The sequence below is a fragment of the Marmota marmota genome, unplaced genomic scaffold, assembly GCF_001458135.2.
Source record: "Marmota marmota marmota unplaced genomic scaffold, marMar, whole genome shotgun sequence".
NCBI classification, from domain to species: domain Eukaryota; kingdom Metazoa; phylum Chordata; class Mammalia; order Rodentia; family Sciuridae; genus Marmota; species Marmota marmota.
This window is the reverse complement of record NW_026000130.1, coordinates 7,431,182-7,451,701: the sequence shown is the minus strand read 5'-3', so window position 1 is coordinate 7,451,701 and position 20,520 is coordinate 7,431,182. Positions and strand designations below refer to the sequence as shown.

The 20,520-nt window shown below is 38.6% G+C and overlaps 1 pseudogene; it reads left to right on the top strand.

Annotated features, from left to right (window-relative positions):
- Positions 1 to 15,415: 15,415 nt before the first annotated feature.
- On the top strand, positions 15,416 to 17,187 carry LOC107154567 (annotated as a pseudogene).
- Positions 17,188 to 20,520: the final 3,333 nt, after the last annotated feature.

Genomic DNA, 20,520 nt, shown 5'->3' with positions numbered 1-20,520 from the left:
GATATGTTGTGTCTGTGTTTTCATTTACCTGTAAGAATTTTTTAATTTCCTCTTTGGTGTCTTCTGTAATCCATTGTTCACTCAGTATCATATTGTTCATTCTCCATGTGATGTTCGAATTTTTCTTCCTTATTTTATCATTGATTTCCAATTTCATTCCATTATAATTGGATAAAATGCATGGTAGTAACTCTACTCCTTTGTATTTGCTAAGAGTTGCCCTGTGACATAATATATGGTCTATTTTTGAGAAGGATCCATATGCTGCTGAGAAAAAAGTGTGTCCACTTGATGTTGGCTGATATATTCTATATATGTCAATTACATCTAAGTTATTAATTGTGTTATTGAGTTCTATAGTTTCTTTATTCAACTTTTGTTTGGAAGATCTATCCAGTGGTGAGAGAGGTGTGTTAAAATCACACAAGATTATTGTGCTGTGCTCAATTTGACTCTTGAACTTGAGAAGAGTTTGTTTGATGAACATAGCTGCACCATTGTTTGGGGCATATATATTAATGATATGTCTTGGTGTAGGTTCCCTTGAGCAGTATGTAGTGTCCTTCTTTATCCCTTTCAATTAACTTTGAAGTCTACTTTATTTGATATGAGTATGGACACCCTTGCTTGCTTCCGAGGTCCATGTGAGTGCTATGATTTTTCCCAACCTTTCACCTTCAGTCTGTGTATGTCTTTTCCTATCAGATGAGTCTCCTGTAGGCAGCATATTGTTGTATCTTTTTTTAAATCAGTCTACTAGCTGATGTCTTTTGATTAGTGAGTTTAAGCCATTAACATTTAGGGTTACTATTGAGATATGGTTTGTATTTCCAGCCATATTTGTTTATTTTTGTTATTTAACTTGACTTGCTTTTCCTCTTTGATTAGTTTTTCTTTTATTGTAATACCTCCCACTGTTGGTTTTCATTATTATTTTTTGTTTCCTCTTCATGAAATGTTTTGCCAAGGATGTTTTGAAGCACCCGTTTTCTAGCTGCAAATTCTTTTAACTTTTGTTTATTGTGAAGGTTTTTATTTCATCTTCAAACCCAAAGCTTAATTTTGCTGGATACAAGATTCTTAGTTGGAACCCATTATCTTTCAGTGTTTGAAATATGTTGTTCCAGGATCTTCTAGCTTTCAGAGTCTGTGTTAAAAGATCAGCTGTTAACCTAATTGGTTTACCCTAAATGTAATCTGCTTCCTTTCTCTTGTGGCTTTTAAAATTATCTCCTTGTTCTGTATGTTGGGCATCTTCATTATAATGTGTCTTGGTGTGAATCTCATGATTTTGTACATTTGGCATCCTGTAGGCTTCTAGGATTTGGATTTCTGTTTCATTCTTCATGTATGGAAAGTTTTCTAATATTATTTCATTGAATAGATTGCTCATTCCTTTGGTTTTGACCTCTATACCTTCCTCTATCCCAATAACTCTTAAATTTGGTCTCTTTATGCTATCCCATATTTCTTGGATGTCCTGCTCATGATTTCTTATCAGTCTTGCTGTGCAGTACATACTCTTTTCGAGATAATATACTTTGTCTTCGTTGTCTGATGTTCTGTCTTCTAAGTGTTCTACTCTGCTGGTGATACTCTCATTTGAGTTTTTAATTTGGTTTATTATTTCCTTCATTTCCAGGATTTCTGGTGTTTTTTTTTTTTTTTGTATAACCTCTATCTCCCTGTAGAGTTGATCTTTTGCTTCTTGGATTTGTTTATGTAATTCATTGTCAATGTGATCTTTTATTGTCTGAATTTGCTGTCTAATTTCTTCCTTGAGACTCCAGATCACCTGAACCAAAATATCCTGAAATCTTTATCTGACATTCTTTCTGCTGTGATGTTATCTCTTCTAATGTTGAATTGTCCTGCATTGTTTGTGGTCCTTTCTTGTTTTTTTTTTCCATGCTGCTCATGTTTCTTTCTAGCTCTGTGACTGTTGTGTTAATGTTTTTCCCTATTTATTTTTATTGCTCTTGTATAGTTCCAAAATCTCTCTTTTGTGGAGAAAGACAATGTTAACAATTCCCAATATCAAAAAATACATCATCTATGAGCAAGTTTTCATTATTAATATATTTATATTTAGACTCTGTCTAGATATGTTGGCTTCAATTATTATTTAGAATATAGTCATTAGTTTCATAAAAGGCATACCATTTCTGGTGGTGTATAGAGAACTGAGGTTCAGGCATAGGGTGTTATGTTAAGGGGGAATGGAGTGAGAGTATGGGGTTAACTTAGCAACTTTGGAGGAGAACTCTAATGAATAGACAGGGGGTAATTTATGGAAGAATGTATAAATTCAAACTCCTATCTGTATTTAGAAAATTACCCTAAGTATAAATAGTAAAAGTTAGGAGGTTGAAAGTGGTATAGAGGGAGAAAGAAAAAAATAACAAGGAAAGAAAGAAAAAGAGAAAGAAAATAAAAAGGTGGGGGGGAAGTGTGGGGCATATGCAATTCCTCTATATTATTCTGGTGATTCAGTTCTTAATGTCCTATTTCATGCAAAGTTCTTGGTTTCACATATGTTGAGGTTTTGAGGACCAGAGGGGGAAGTGTAGAGGAGAATGGATGAGAAGAGAGAGAAAAGAAAAAAAAAAAACCTCTCAGAACTCTTATTTTCTTTTCCTGCATTAGGTGGCATTGTCTGTTCCTAGCTTGAGTCTCTGCATTCAGGGTGGTGAAGGTAGCCAGTGTGAGAGGGCTTGAGCTTCTACCTGGAGCCTCCCTACTCTTAGTCTCTGAGTTGGAAACCAGGTGCCTGTACAGTTGCTATTCCGCGTTTGTAGCTACACCCCCCAAAAGCTTGTGATAAAAATTTTGAGTTATCACAACTGGGGGGTGGGGGAGTTGGAAACACAACTGGGGGGTGGGGGAGTTGGTATCTGATCAGCCACAGAACCGAGCTGGTAGCGACACCCACCGATAGATGGCGAGTAAGCCTTTCCAAGATGAATTCCGTCTGTTTCCTGCGTCGGGTGTTTGGTGAGGTAGGGGCTGCTGGGGTGACCTTGTGCTGTGGCCAGAGCACAGTCTGGTGACCCACAAGCAAAGCCTCTGTGTTCTGCACCACCTCTGTCTGTGCCGCCAAGAACCACGCAGGTCCGCTTCCTTATCTACATGCTTGATCACATGGAGTTTCCTGAACATTTGGTGGTGGTCTGAGAATAATCCAATCTAGAACTGAAGGCCTTAGTACACATATAGAAATCATCTACAAAAGCTCAATTTTGGAAGAGGAAAGAGTACAGGACCTATCTTTAAGGAATAAACCATGGTTTTCTGAAAAATTAGAGGACTGGGAGGAAGAAGCCCCATCCTGGGGTTTGTGATTAGGGTAAGAAACGGAGGCTGGGAATGTTTCCAATATCATGCTTCTCCTCTCTCTTTCCAGGACATGGAGCTTTTGTAGTAAACCCAAACTGAATGCACTTTCTATTATCCACCCCCCGGGGGTGCCCTTAAAGTCAGGTGTAAATAGTGAGGACAGAAACACAAAAGTGCTACTGAGTCCTGAAAGTTCTATTTCTCCTACATCTATGGCCCACACTGAAAGAACTCTATCCCCAGGTTCAAGTATGTGCCTGTGACAGGGTTGGGTCCCTCCAGATTCTCTCCCTCACTATCAATACCCCAAACTTAACCCAATCCCTCTGTACAATGCCCAGGCAGTATTAATAATCACAACCAAAGGCTTTTATGTTTGGCAGTGGCAGAAGAGGGAAAGAGCAGGTCTTCTGGAAAGATCTTTAAATAACAAAGCAATAACATAGTATATTCAATACCCTCTCTAGCTCTCATTACCATTATATGCCATTAATTTATGAAAAGAACAAGACAAACCTCCATACATATTTCCTTTTTCTTTCTGATTTCTTCCCACTTCACTCAGTCTTCCAAGCAGAAGTTACAACCTGAATGCTTCTGGGACTCTCTTCCATTGCATCCTACTTGGAACACTGTCATCTACCTGCACCCAGTTATTCCCAGTCACTGCTGACACTGTCTAGAATCCATTCCTTCTCCCCACACACACATCTGGAGAAAATTCAATAGCGTGGCACACCCATTCCTCCCTGTACCATGCTGGTTCACATAAGATCATCCTATTCTTTCCTCTCGTTCACCAGATTTCCCAGAAGCCTCCATGGTGAGAGTTCTATACTTGTAAAAATCATTTTTTATTGCTGAATCTCCAAAACTCACAGCAGGACCCAGAACTGGTATTTTATAGATTAAATCCAGCAAATTACTTCCCCAGCAAGTGAATGGTTTTAGAACATACCATTTGCATTAATGAATGACACCTGCAATATATAAAAGCCCACACTGTAAGGATAAGACCATGATGAACACTTTACATGGGTCTGTTTTTCTCTTAATGACTTAGAAAATGAGAGAAGGAACTCATTGAATCAATAGTCACATACCCTATAAGTATGTGGACTCCAGGGAAAAAGAACTTTTCCCCACAGAGTGTACCTCTCAAGTCCATTTAGATTGCCATTTTCAAAATCCTTGATCTAAGGAGGAAAATTGTTACTGAGAAAAACACCTTTCCCTTATAGTTGGTAAATGGATGTGGTGACATTGTCCTAGAAAGTCAGCTATCAAAGATTCCCATTCCATCCCATCAAAGAAATTTCTTTCATGGATAATGTATGTAGTCAAATTTCTATATCTAAATTGAAAATACAGAGTGATCTTTCTAAAAGGAACTTGGAAAGGCATTCTTACACTGTCCAGTGATGAGATCTCTACCAGGACTTCAGAGGGGAAACAGAGTAACTGTCCGTCTGTTGGTGATTGGTAATTATGAATCAGAACACAGGCTTCTCTAGACTAAAGCCAGATAGGAATTTTCTTAGCAAGAGCATGATTTCAGAATACATGCCTTTTGGATTGATAGATATAATTATAGAAAATAAAACACTGTGAGGATGAGACCATGTTGTACACTTTATACAGGTCTGTGTACTCTTAATGACTTAGGAAACAGACAAGGAACAGTGGTTGAATCAGAGGTTATATACCCCAAAAACTATGGCAGAAGACGCCAGTAGAAAAGGCAAAATCTTTTTCCTTTCAAGTCCCTTTAGATTGTTCATTTCACAATTCTCAATCCAAGAAGGAAAATGGGTGCTGAGGGGAAAGCTCCTGCCACACAGTTTATAATGAATAAAGTTCTCATTCAAGTCCACTCAACCAAGCAAATTATGTATTTCAAGCAATCTGCATTGTCAGATTTTTGACATCTAAATTTGGTCAAAATAGAACTATATTTTAATACAAGACACAGAAAAATGGTATTACATTGTCCAATGCTGGGTTCTCCACTAGGAGGAACTAGAGTAACTGTCAGTATGTTGGTGATTGGTGATTATGAGTTGCACAGGGAACTTGCATGATGTGGACACAAGGCTGGAGTGTATGGTTCATAGTTAACAAGCATGGAGTGAGTTGCTGCTGGGCTACCCTCCTAGATGGAATAAGAATGGGAACAAGGAGGGATAAGGAAAGAAATGAGACACAGAAGCCTTGGCCTTTGTAGCAAAAATATCAACAGCACAGAATAATCTTATCTAAAATGGTACTAAAATATACATTGTGCCACCTTGGTGATACATGCCTGTAATCCCAGTGGCTCAGGAGGCTATGGCAGGAGGATTGCAGGTTTGAAGCCAGCCTCAGCAACTTAGCAAGACTGCAAGCAACCTAGTGAGATCCTGTCTCAAAAAGGTCTGGGGATGTGGCTCAGTGGTTAAGCATGCTTGGATTCCCAAAAAACAAAAGTATACTGTGGTTCATTGGAAGAGTAAAATCATTCCTCCCACCTTTTTTGTTTTAAAATATTGAAAATTTTTAAATAAAATATATTTGTATAAGACAAAACATAAGCAAATACTGTCTACTTAATGTTAGGGTCCCACAAATTCTAGCCAGTTTTTTGCACTTGGTAGTTGCTCAGTTTAATACAGGCAAGATGTTACATTCATAGGAACTGTCCAACATAAGAGACCATCCCCTCCCACATATTTTGAACTAATTCAAATTGCTAACATTTCCAGGGCCATTTCAGTGTACAAGGATCAAATCATGCTTCTAGAAGATTATCTCATCTGTTCCATAGGCTTTTCTAATTGATTAAAAGCCGGTTTTATCCATGAAATATTCTCCAGTCTCTTGCATTTATTGCAAATTTCTTGTCATAAAGATAACCACATCCAGAAGATTTGAAATTATTAAAATATTTGTTTCATAATAGTCAACTATTTTTACCTTAAGTTAGCCCTTCTCTCACCATTATGTACATACAATACTTTGTTTCCTTGTGCATGGGACAGCCAGGAGTATTTATGTCTCTCTCCCTGAAGATGCTGCCCTTGAGATCTGGCTCTATTCACACGTTCACAGAGCTGAAGCTCACAGAGCCTTCTGTACCTACTCCAGTGAACCTAAGAGACCTGGCCCAAAGGGCTAGATTGGGAATAACTTTACAGTTTAAATTTACTTTCTCTTCAGAAAGGAGGAAACATTTTTAAATAGAACTAAGAGATAAACAATTTTTGGTGAAAGTTTCAATGTAAAGTCTTTTCCACTTGATTTCTATGCAGTGACACATATTTTTAAGTCCTCAGTTTTTTGTTTGTACCATATACTATTTTAGCTGTGAAAATTGAGACCATGCCTAATTTCTTGTCTCCACCAAAGATAGCATACAGTGAATAAAATATGTTATTGAAAACTTAGGGAGAAACAGGAGTCAGGTAAGCAGACATGCTTGTTTTTGATCACCTAGCTGGTAACAAACTATATTAAAACTTTGGTCAGATTAATATGGGCTATCCTCTTCTGTGGAAGAAAGATCAACAATGAGTAACAGAAACAAAATGAACAGTTCTTGGTTTTTCATCTGAAATCCACGTACTGTGATGTGAAACGATCAATTATACAAGGTCCTAAACTGTATTCTATGACTCAGTGACAGAGTCCCATCATTGCTTCTGTCTATTTTGAATTCCATTAAATTGCTACCATCTGGGCTGGAGATATAGCTCAGTTGGTAGAGTGCTTGCCTTGCATGCACAAGGCCCTGGGTTCAATCCCCAGCACTACACACACACACACACACACACAAAATTACCATCACTTTCTTTACACACACCAAGACCATTGAATTCTCATATGTTGCTACTTTATATATCTTTATATAGGTTTCATTTAAAGCAAATTTTTATTGGAGTCTAGGAATCAATTCTAGGCAAAAATTTTTATAGTATTTATTCACTAATAATGGATCAAAATAGATTTACAGAAGATTTGAAAATATTGATATCCTATCATCTAAAATAATCTAACCATAGGTTTCCCTCCATTCTTCAGTTTGTATGTCATGTATTTGTTTCCATTGGGTTGATGGCTATACAGATCACCCTCACCAGTCAACAGTGACAGTTTGTTGTGGATGAAAGGCGAAGGTTAAAGGCTAATGTTCTTTACCCAGGTGTACAAGAGAGTTGCAAAGCGATGATGGCAGCCAGGTTATTTAAAAACATGTACTTAAGTCTTTGTCACTCCTCAAGTCTTTTATGGGTATATTTTGAGCATTTTATTGTTCATGGTGGTTACAATATCAAGTATGTGAAAATATTTTGCTATTTTTCTAAGTTTTAGGCCAGCTTCTAGGAAACAACTACAGAACTTACAAAGGTAAGCTATAGTGTCTTATGTAGTTCCTTGTACCTCTGAGGATCTGTGAACTGACCAAAAACAGGATATATTTATGCTGTTCACACCAATTGCTATGCCAAAGTCTGTTGGGAAAGATCTTATTACTGCCCTGATTTATGAGAGAACCAAGGCAACAATATATTGAGGGACAGTATCTGTGAACTCTGTTGGGTGGAGTACTTTAAGACACATACAGAAACACTGAACTCCCTGTACTGTGGTAAATGACTTCATGATTGAGTCATAAGTTTATGTTTTGGTAGTCGAGAGCAACAGCCTTTGTTCACATGCCTGGGTCGATGCAATGACTTCTTCACAAATAAATTATTAGAAGCTTGGATAACTCCTTTTGGTACTTTAGTTTCTCAGACCATCTGCAATTACAAAATGAAAACAATATGAGGACTCTGACTTGTGTGCTCATAGTTTTTGCTAATGAGTTCTAAAGGGACATGAGGAAAACTGCTAAAGTCAAAGGCTCCTAAAACAAGGATAGAGAACATCTTTGGAAAATACATGAGCTTTTCCCAGAGGATGTATCTCGGCTACATTTAGGTTATAAATCACAAAATACATAATCCAAAGAGTAGAAATTGCTTCCAAGGAAGAGGACATCTTGTATAGAGTTTTAAATGATGCTGCCCTTTGCAAATGTCCTTTATCACCAGACATCGGTTTGATAAGGGTCTATTTTCCACCAAAATCAATATCTATAAAAAATTATCACATTCTAAAATAGCTGAACTCAAAAGACATAAATTCAAGAAAGCACCATTTCTTTCTCAGGCAAAGAAATGTCACCTTCCCTAGCCTTTAATGGCAACTCGTCTTCCTCCCTTCCAGACAGCACCTTCTCTTGCTCTTTTTGAGCACCAAGAGAGCCCAGAGTCACTGTCAATCATTGGTAGCACTGCTCATGATTTATCTACACAGAGAGCTCTGCTCAGCTTAGACATCAGGATAGTGTGTATGGTTGTTCTCTAAAAAGCATACATTGAATTACTGCTATAGCACCCTCTTTAGTGGAAATTGAGATACAATGAGAAGGAAAGACATGACAAACTGAGCCATGACAAAAATTCAAAAGAAACTGAAATATATTCTGATTAGTGAAAAAGGCCGGTGTAAAAAATCTACATGATCTATGATTCCAACTATATGACTCTTTGGAAAAGACAAAACTGTAGGTACAATGAAAATTTTAAGAGTTTTCTGGGGCTTCTGGACAAAGGGAAAGAGATTAGTGAAGCACAGATTTTTAGGGTTGAATAGCTACTCTGCATGAGACTGTACTGGTGAACTTGGAAATATCCCTCTATTCTCAGCCCTTTGGATTATGATATTAAAATTTCCATATGGCCTACACATTAGCACCATGTTATGAGGCTAAAAGTAATTAAATGAAGGTAAAACCTAAAGGGAAAAAAAGACTCATACTTCAGAAGTACTTTATAATGTATTTGCTCATTTAATATTCCACAAACCATGAAGAAAAGTAATATGATTATTTTAATATAGACATGAACATGAAGGCTGAGAATAGATATTCTGAAATGAGAAAAAAAAAGTACTTCATAATGTTCATTAAATGCCAGAAGGAATGAGGCAGATGGCAGAGGTTGAGCCCACAAAATGTATACAGATGGCTTCAGGGTAGTGGAGAATGGTTGTTTACTTTTTATTCTTTACAGGATACTTCAAACTCATGAAGAATGCACAGATCCTCTCCAGTGAGATAGGCAGATCAGGTGCTGTACCTACTGTTTTTCAATTGAGGGTATTGATATTTAGAGATGTTAAATCATTAGCAGAATCATAACACTGTTGAGAGATGAGTCTGGGAGGGGAAATTTATCTGGTTCCCTGGAGACAGAGATTCCCTAACAACTGAGACCTCTAAATCATCCTCTGGAACCGTGATCCGAGAACTCCCCCTACTCTTGTTTCTTGAATCTTCATACCTCAAGGTTTTGTGGGAGGACAAACTTGATTCTCTGGAGGAGATGCCTGAGGTAAGAACAGGCCCCACATCACAAACCATCTTTTTTTCCTCCACCTTTCAGTCCCTGACTCCAAACAGTTGTTTCCTCCAAGGAGAAGTTCTCTGAGGGTCCCTGGGAAGTACGAATGTGTGACCTTTCTCCACACTGTATTCACTGCTTTTCACTGAGTGTTTCTGATGGTCACGTGACCACACTGAGCCCAGTGTCAGCTTGTCTACCAGCATAACTCACAGTCCAAGTCATTCCAAAACAAATGTCACATAGTGGTTCTGCAAATAATAAACATTCCTCCAATAGATCAATCCTGAATAAGCTGTCAATGGGGACTGTCTGGGGGGAAAATTGGTCATGTAGGTTGGTGTTTTTGTTGTCTAATTAACTGTGTCTCTGACCACTGCTGTCTTAGTGACTGCTGATCTCAGCAGGCATCTGTGCAGCCTAGGCCAAGCCCAGCTAAGAAAATGTATGGAATGTACTAGTGTGTGCCTTCCTTGCTCGTGTCTTCCTTAACAGTACCGATTTTCTATTCTGCAAACTCATAGACCCTTCAGGGGCAGTCAACAAAGTACCATCTCATCTTAACAAACCCCTCAATAGCTAAATCCTGAGAATTACTGGAATTTTATAAGTAATGACACATGTATAAACTCATTGAGTGTTATTGGCTTCTTATGCTTGCATTTTACCAACTAATATTGAGATAGTCCATTAGTAAAAGGAAGCACTCTTGGAGCCTGGAGACACTAACTCAAAATCTCGAAGGGTATTACAACAAGAATTATGGACCATAGGCTAATACCAAGTGGTAATTTGAGCTTTTAGAAGATATATGTATATATATATATATATATATCCTGTGACTCATGATGAGAATATTGTCAAATTCTTAATGAAGTTTGAGTCAGGTGTTTAGAACAGACCCAACTATAATATACATTCACCAGCTTGTTCAGTGTAATGTCTCCCATCTTCAGAATCTATGATTTGATTAGAAACTTGTGAGCTTTCTCTCTCTCTGCCTTTTTTATCCTGGTGACTGCAGACAGATGCATAAATGCTATTTGGAGACTGTAACCCCTGAGGCTATCACATGATGGATGGGGTTGGGTATTTCTGTAGACTTGAGTTATTCCAGGCAGATAAATGGGGTGCTGAAACTCTTGTATGATGACTAGTAATCCCTTGACAGGGTGATAACTTGAGGTTCTAGTTTAGAGCATCGTCTTTGGACCAAATGCCTGAGTACACATCTTGGTTCTTCCACTTAGTAGCTAGTGGGCTTCATCATTTATTTCTGTGCCTTGGTGTATTCAGCTGTGGAATAGTGTAGTGAACAAATATACCACATGGAACTTATGATGAGGTTTGAACTAGTTCATGTAAGTAAAGTAGGTACTTTATGTCACTGGAAATTGTGCTGGGCAGTTGGAATATTTATTTAGGGAAAACACACACCACAGATGCATACCCAGTTGCACACAAACCCAAGGAAAGGAAAAACAACTGATTCCAGGGACTACAGACAATGGCAGAGTTTGTTACTTAGAAAAATCACTTTCTGTACTAACTCCCAATATTCACTCTCCCCAGCAGGTAGTTTAGGTCATGGAGGTTCTGCAGAAAAAAGCCAGCCAGTGTTTCCACATTCCTTATCTGAATTGTGTCTTCAGACAGTGAGTGATTCCAGAATATGCACCATTTCACCACTTCCTTGAGGCCACCTGCATGAAAGAAGGAACACTGTAGGCCCAGATCATGCAGAGTTCTGTTTGTACATATCTTTGGTTCTCCTGGTCTTTCTTGGCAAGCACGACTGGAAAGAGTGATCAAGTCAAAGATCATACACTTGTCTGTAATGTGTTGCTATCACAAAATACCTGCGACTGGGTTCTTTTTAAAGCTGTCTTATTTTACAGGTTTTTATCTGATTCAAAGTCCAGAATCAGGCAGCCCTGACTGTTTTGACCCCAGTGAGGATTCTTCTGATTGCATTATAACATAATAGAAGAGCCAAAAGGCAATCAACCACAGGGAGAAATGTCCAGGAGTGTGGAATAGCTTGAGAGAATTAACTCACTCTACAAGACTATCACTGATCCTTTCTGATATGGAAGGGTAACCCCATATCCTGAATACTTATACTAGGTCTCACATCTTAATGATTTCACTAACTCAGCACTGGGAGTATGAAGTTTCCATAACTTGAATCTTTGGAGAACATACTCAAATCGTATGTAAACATAGAAGTCCCCACAGGCAAGGACAGAAGACATTGAAGGAGAAAATACAAGTTTTTTTATGTATGAAATATCTGTCAAATCAATTTCTGATTGAAAAATTACAAAGCACTTAGTCCTAATAGGAAGTGCTTTGTAATTTTCCTAATAGGAAGTTTCAGAAGAAAAGGTCCCTAACAGTGTACAACCTGACACTGCCAATTTTCTATGCCTTATTCAATGAGGGATTATTTGGTAAAATTGCATGTCAACCTCTTCCTAAGTCAAATACTCTTAACACCTATAATGGATATGATCAGGTTTTTTTCACCATATCTTATATCAACTTTAAAAAATAAAGGAACTGCAAAAGTAATATTTATATCTTAGACTATCTTACTTGAATGTACCAAGACTTTACTTCCCTCTTCCAACACTTACCCTTTGGGAACACTAGAAGGACATAGAATAACTGTCAGCTCATTTGAGGTGCGGGTCGCTAATCCAGTGACTTTTTGCTTAATATGGACTAGATGCAATGATGGATTGAGCTGCTGCTGGACCATCTTTCTTGATGGAAAGAGGAAGGCAAATAGAACAGCAGGAGGGAAATAAGGAAATGGTCTTTGGCTTTTCAGGCAATGGCAACCTAAAGAAAATATGTAATAATCCATCTAAAACTAGGTAAACACAAAAATCTGATGATTAAACAACAGTCTTATCACTTCTTCAGACCATTTGGAAGCTCAGTAAAATTTCCACTACTTTCTTGACATCTACCAAGACTATTTCAACCTCCACATCTTCACATATGTTGATTCTTCCTTTATCACTCATTAGACTGGATTTTTGTCCTCAACAGTGTATACATTTTAGTAGGAAATGGATTTCATATCAAGCATAACATATAACTGTATCCACCAACCCACTGCTATGACAATTGGTGAAGAGTGAAAAATATTGTTAATATATTTTTACATAACTACCAGGAAATAAATCACATATTTTTCCTCTTGGACTTTTCTCTGTCATGTGTTTTTAATCCATTGTGTGAGGAGGCCACTGACAAATGTGTAGACCAATAAATCAACAGTGAGATAATGCATAATGGAGATCTGGCCTTTGTTGAGCACTGAGGCTCTTTAACCCAGCTCTGACAGATCCAAGGCAGGTGATAAACCAGTCTAAAAGTCAAGTGGTGCTCTCAGTTCTTATCTGTCACTGTCACAGTATATAGCTTTCAGGGTCTCAGCAATTCTAGGGGTCATAATGCCATCACTTACCACTAAAATAATCTATCTACTTCTTGTTAGCTTTGGGGCTGGTGCTGAGGAGTGACCCAGCACTGACTGTTTGATTGTCCCAAATTGTATATTCCAACTCTCAGAATCTTCGAACTGAATAAAAACACTGTGCTCTCTATATAATGGCTATGATGAAATCCATGATATAAATGAAGTAATACTTGCCTTGAGGTATGTGACCTCTGATTCTACCTTATAATGTGGAATAATGTATAGAATTTCTATAGGCTCAGATAATTCCAGACATTTATTTACACAGATGACGGAAGTCCCTGCATGGTGACTAATGATCCCACAGGTCAGTAATTTAAACCCTCACCATTGGGGGGCCACATGTCTGGGTTCCCATCTTGACTCTTTTATGTAAGAGCATATGAGCTTGGGCACATTCATTCTGTGCCTCTTTTTTATTCCACCCAAATATCATGGATAGTCAGTAAACAAGGATATATGTCTATGACGAGGGCTGAATAATTTAAAGGATTTAATTTATGCAGCATAAATGCTCTGGAAGGTTAATTAACGGTGAAATATCCTGCCTCAGATTTCATAGCTTAACATGACTCCGACATTCATTAAAGCTTTGGGTTCCAAATTCCTAGGCCATTGTCCTTTCTAACATATGCCAGCTTGGCCTGAAAGTAGCCACTATCATTTCACCCAGACTCAGGTTCACAAGAATCAGAGAAAAGTTAAAAATATTGCCTGTTTCTGCCCAAATACAACTCTATTGACTCCTAAAAGGGCAGAATTTTTGTCCAGAATATTCTAGCTGCCTGACCATAGCAAAGGATAACTTTTCAAATTAGATGAAACCCAGTTTTTTCCCCCCATTTGTATCCCTTCAATTTCCTTCTCTTTCCTAATTGCTCTGGCTAGAGTTTCAAAGACTATGTTGGATAAGAGTGATGAGAGTGGAAATCTTTGTCTTGTTCCTGTTTTTACAAAAAATTCTTTCAGTTTTTCTCTATTCAGTATGATGTTGGCCTTGGCTTTGCCATATACAGCCCTAGATGCTGAGGTAAGTTCCTTCTATCCCTAGTTTCTCTAGTGTTTTAAACATGAATGCTTTACTTTGTCAAATTCTTTTCCTGCATCTATTGAGAGATCATGGGATTCTTGTCCTTACCTCAGTTTACATGGTGTATTATATTTGTTGATTTGCATATGTAATAATAATAATAATAAAATACAAAATTGTGGATCAAAACTTAAATACTGGCATAAAATACCTTTACAGAGAATGCTATTGAAATACATAATGCATTTTCTTAGTTATTTGGTTATACATGATAGTTGTTTTGGTGAGAATGGGAGAAAATCTTTGCTAGTTACTCTTCTGGCAGAGGATTAATACCTAGAATATATAAAGAACTCAAAACACTTTACTCCACAAAAATCAAGTTACCCAATTAACAAATGGGCAAATGAATTAAGCAGACACTTCTCAAAATAATTACAAATAGCCAACAAATAAATTTGAAAATTCAACATTATTAACAATTAGAGAAATGAGATTCAAAATTATCCTGAAATTTCATCTGACACCAGTCAGAATGGCAGTCATCAAAAATACAAAAAATAATAAATGCTGGAGAGGATGTGGAGAAAAAGGAACACGTTTACGCTATTGGTGGGATTGTAAATTCATATGACCACTATGGAAATCAATATGGAGGTTCCTCAAAAGACTAGGCATGGAACCACCATAGGACCCTGCTCTACTCCTCTTCAGTATTTATCCTAAAGAATTAAAGTCATCCTACTACAGTGACACATGCATACCCATGTTTATGGCAGAACAATTCACAATAACCAAACTATGGAACCAGCCTAGATATTCACTGATGGATGAATAGATCATCTCACCATTGTGTACATCCACAAGAAATTAATTTTTGAAAAAAAAAATTGGGTCAATGGCAGAAAGATCAATAAATCGAAGGGAGCAGAGGGAGGGAAAGAGAAGGGGAGGGAGAGATATTGGAATCTGAATTCAAATAAGATATATTCCAGGCTTCTATAATCATATCAAAATGGATCTATTGTCATGTATCACTAAAAAGGAACCAACAAAAGAATGAAGCAATGTGAGTTTTGGGAGGGGATGGGCCGTATTTCGGGCCTGAGATACCATCCAGTTTCTGGGACTATGCTTCAGCTGACTGTTACTGTCCCGTCACCATGGGGGCTATGCTGGGTATCTTCTCTCTTGCCAGCTGAATGGAGAAATATAACTAGGTTATGTAACTTGCTGAGGGAAAGTGGCAGAGATGACACGGACTCCAGATCACTGAAGGAGATCTCAGGCTGCCCGTGTTGTTCCTTGCTGCAGGTCCCCTGCCTCTGCAGTGGTGCACCATGCTTGCTGTGTAGTTGCTGCTCCAACATTAAGAATTCCACTGTGACTCGGCTCATCTATGCTTTTATTCTCCTCCTGGGAACTGCTGTGCCCTGTATCATGCTGACAGAAGGGACAGAAACTCAGATGAGGAAGATTCCCGGATTCTGTGAAGGGTGATTTAAAATCAAGACGGCTGATATAAAGGCAGATAAAGATTGGGATGTGCTGGTTTGTTATAAAGCTATGTGTCAGATCAACTTTATCTTAGCCATTTTTGAGGGGGGGGTTCTTCTTTTTGCTCATGTTTAAAAATAAAAGTAAGTAAAGCTCCCAGAGCAGCAGTACACACTGGGTTTTTTTATTCAAAATCGCTGCCATTGTTGGTATCATGATTGGATCTTTCTACATCCCTGGGGGTACTTCACCTCGGCCTGGTTTGTTGTTGGTAAGGTGGGAGCTGCTTTGCTCATGACCTCATCCAGCTGGTGCTCTTGGTAGACCTAGCTAACTCTTGGAATGAATTATGGGTGAGTCGTATGGAAGAAAGAAACCCAAAGGTCTGATATGCCACTTTACTCTCTGTTACAACCTTGTTTTATATCCTGCCAATCGTCATTGTTGGGTTATTCCACACATACTACACTAAACCAGATGGCTGCACAGAAAACAAATTCTTCATCAATATTAATCTGATTCTCTGTGTTGTAGTTTCCATTATATCCATCCACCTCAAAATTCAGGAACATCAGCCTCGTTCAGGTCTCCTACAGTCCTCTGTCATCATGCTCTATACCTGTACCTCCCTGGTCAGCCACGACAAATGAACCTGGTGGTTCCTGCAACCATGCTGAGAACCATTACACACATAGCTTCACCAACCATGGCTCCTGCAAACTCCACTGCTGTAGTTCCTATCTCTGCTCCACCATCAAAGAAGAGGCACTTTCTGGATGTAGAAAATCTTCTAGGGCTTACAGTCTTGATTTTCTGTCTTTTGTATTCTAGCATTCGCACTTCCAGCAACAGCCAAGTGAACAAGCTGACCCCACTCAGGGAGTGACAGTGTGATCCTTGATGATACAGCTGCCAGTGGAGCCACTGATGAATAAGATGGACAGCCTTGGTGGCCTGTGAACAACGAGAGAGAGGGAGTTCAGTACAGCTACTTGTTTTTCCACTTGATGCTCTATTTGGCTTCCTTGTACATCATGATGACACTGAATAGCTGGTATAGCCCTGATGCCAAATTCCAGAGTGTGTCCAGCAAGTGGCCTGCTGTGTGGGTTAAGATCAGCTCCAGCTGGGTGTGCCTCCTCCTTTATGTCTGGACACTTGTGGCTCCATTCATCCTCACTAGTAGGGATTTTAGCTGAACTTCTGAGTTCCAACTATTGAAGTTACTAAAGGTCTCACCTTTGCTGAAAACCCATATCCCTTTTAAGTTTGCTTCAACTAAACTATTAAGTGAACGCTTTGCAAATTTGACTATATCCACGTTTATATCAAAAAGCAAGACTGAAAATGCTTGGTGCAGAATCTGAACTTTTCATTTTTATGTATATTACGTTTATTTGTAAGGATATAGCACAAAAGAACATTTTTGCATTTTAAAGAGTACTACAGCTGTGCTGTGAAAAGAGTTCTTTATGAAAACCTGTAGGGTTCTACAACTTTGGTTTAAAATATTAGATAGAAGAATATTGGATATGTGAAGCTACCATTAACATATTTTTATTGCATTCTCCTTAAAAAGAAAAAAATGCATTTATATGATATTTTCCTCCATGAAGTTCTCTAATTGTGTGATACAAGCACATTTTTAGTGCAAAGTCTTTGGAGGTGTGTAGCATCATAGCTCCTGGGTAAGCAGCATGTTTGTGGGTCCTTCTCCAGAAGCATGGTTGCTAATGAGGCTGCTGCTTCTAAATTTTGAATTTATTTACTTTTTTAATATTACAGAATTGATGCTGCTTGATACAAGTCTGTGGCTTTGCCAGATATGTTAATTTCTATAAATACACTGTAGGTTTGATTAAAATGAAGATTCATTTGGGAAAACACTGCAATGTCTATGTAATAATTTTATCATGAGTATGTAAAAGTAAAAAGCATGTAAGTTATATATATGCACTATAAAGGTATTTGACTACAATGGAAAATACCAAAACAAAAAACAAAAAAAGAATCAACAAAAATTAAAATCAAATTAAATTTTAAAAAGAATTAAAATGTTTGGAACTAGAGACCATTGTGTTAAAAGAAATAGGTCAAAAAACCCAGAAGGTAAGTATGTTTTCTCTCATATGAGGAAGTTAAAGAGGAAAAAGGAAAAGAAAAGTGAGAAGAGATTTAATGGAAATCAAAGGGAGATCAGTAGAATAGAGGAAAGGTACCAGGGTAAAAAGTAGGGAAGGAGTGGGTAAAGTTCTGGAGATCAATATTGGTTAAATTATATTGTTATATTGTGTGCATGTATGAATATATAATAACAAATTCCACCATTATGTACAACTATAAGGCACCTATAAAAATGTGAAACAAAAACTCCAAAAAATTAAAGAGTTCCTGTATCTTTGCCAGTGCATTGATGCAAACATAAAATTCCTGCTTTTCCAAATGGTGAATTATAGGTAATCCCAAACATCAGTGTGTGTGTGTACAAAGAGACAGAGAGGGAGAGAGAAATAAAACAGTGGTTAAAATTTCAAAATCACCTGAAGAGAGTTTCACATCTCTGAAACCAAAATATAGAAGAAAGTGAAAATGAATTTGAGAATTTTAATGAGGGAACAACGTAGTCATCCAGTGGAGGAAAATTGTTTAAAAAGCAAGAAGATCAGTCAGACTTGCATTTGCAGAGGACAATCAGAATGCAGCAGAGAACTTTTCTTACTGTTGCCCCTTGAGTGTCCACAGGAAATGAAAAATAAGTGATTAAATACAGACAAAAACCTTTGGAAAATGGCTGTCACATGGTAAGCTCTATATGGAAATTCAATTAGTAAATGTGGAAGATTAGGCAGAGGTTTAACTGTTGTTACTTGCAGAGGCAGATCTTGGCAAGGTGTACAAGAGAAAATGAAAGACAATTTCAATGTACACTCTTTCATACCTTTTAAACTTTCTACAAGTATGCTATTCTTGCTGCTCTTTTCATGGCATTTTCACTAAAAAAAAAAAAAAACCCAACTGTCCAACAGAGTGTTACAAAATGTCAGTTTTACTTGGCTCCTGGTTCATAGGGATAGATGTTCAGTCAAACTAGAGGATAAAGGCTCATTTCTTCTTGGTGATCTCTAGGGCTGTGGAGCAGTCTCAAAGACTGGACTGACTCAACCTCAAGTGCCTGGGGTCATCTGGAGGCAGTTTCACTTACCAATCTTCAATGGAAGCTTAGGGTCTAAATGAGATTTCCAACAGGTCTGGGTTTACTGGCAGGAGCACAGTCAGGATGTCCAGAGCTCTGAATTTTTGGTGAGTGCTGCCCAGGTGAATGGCTCAAGTGAGGCATAGAGAGGTTCAAGCCTTTGTCAGACATAACTTGACATTGTGTAATGTCGCGACTTCTTGCCCGCAAGGAAGACGCAACACTCAGGAATCTTCTTTCAGTAGTTTATTTCAGGCCCTTGATAGTTCTTCTTCTCCCTCTCGGATGCCCCTCCCAGCCTTAATAAAGCATCTCAAGCCCCAATGCAAAGCAGCCACGTGGAGCTTTCTCATAGGGTGATGAAAAGTCATGCGCCAACTCTCCCAAATAAGGAGTTGTTTGTCACAGACCACAGCGGAGCCAGCGCCATCTTGTAATGGCGACCATAATTTGCATAAACGGCAGAAGCAGCTCACCACAGTGTAACATGAATGCCACAATATCTTTCAGTGACAAGCATATAATAGTGTCAACTTCAGTTAACAGGAAGGGAGGGCATATGCCTGTTTCAAACTCTATGTACTCATCCACTTACAATAGGATGACACCCCTGTAAATCTATCACAAGTCAGACTTAACATATTGTTAAGTCATAAATGCATTTTTATCCCCCTAACCTACTGGACATCATGGCTTAGCCTAACCTATCTTAAAAGTTCTTAGAACCTATAACCCCAGATATTCAGGAGATTGAGGCAGGAGGATTGCAATTTCTTCACATTGCCAGCCTAGGCAACTTAGTGAAATCTTGTGTCCCAGTGGTTTGGGAGGCTGAGGCAGGAGAATTGTGAGTTCAAAGCCAGCCTCAGCAAAAGCAAGGCACTAAGCAACTCAGTGAGACCCTGTCTCTAAATAAAATACAAAAATGGACTGGGTATGTGGCTCAGTGGACAAGTGCCCCTGAGATTAATCCATAGTACCCCCACTCCAAACAAATAGAATTTTTTAAAAGGCTGGGAGTATACCCTGGTGGCAGAATGCTAACCTTGCATGTAGAAGAGCTGAGTTCAATCCCATACAAAAAAAAAATTCTCGGGATTCCAAGATGGCGGAGTAAAGGAGAACTCGTTACTGGCATGACTCTGGGTGAGTGGTCGGACCCTCTCCCTTACAGGAGCCCCCATTCACGAATTTAAGCTTCATGGAGCCTGTGATAGTATTTTAAACAGCGGTTGGTTACAACGGCAGTCCAGAACTCGAGAAAATCCGAGTCGCTCCACGAACGGAACCCAGCCAGCAGTGCAGCTCGGGAACCCACCGGAGAGGGGCAGACCTGAGTGCTGTGGAGTTCTGGCAGCGTAGAGACACAGAGTTACAGATCCTTTAATATTAGAGTGCTCCAGACTGCAACCTGCGTCTCCACGGGGCACTGGATTGAGGACTCAAGACTGGACTTAGTGGAGAAATAGCCCAGCCCCCTCCACCTCATGGAACACACTGGCACAGAAACGGGAGGTTGCCATCTTGGAAAATCTACCTCATCAGC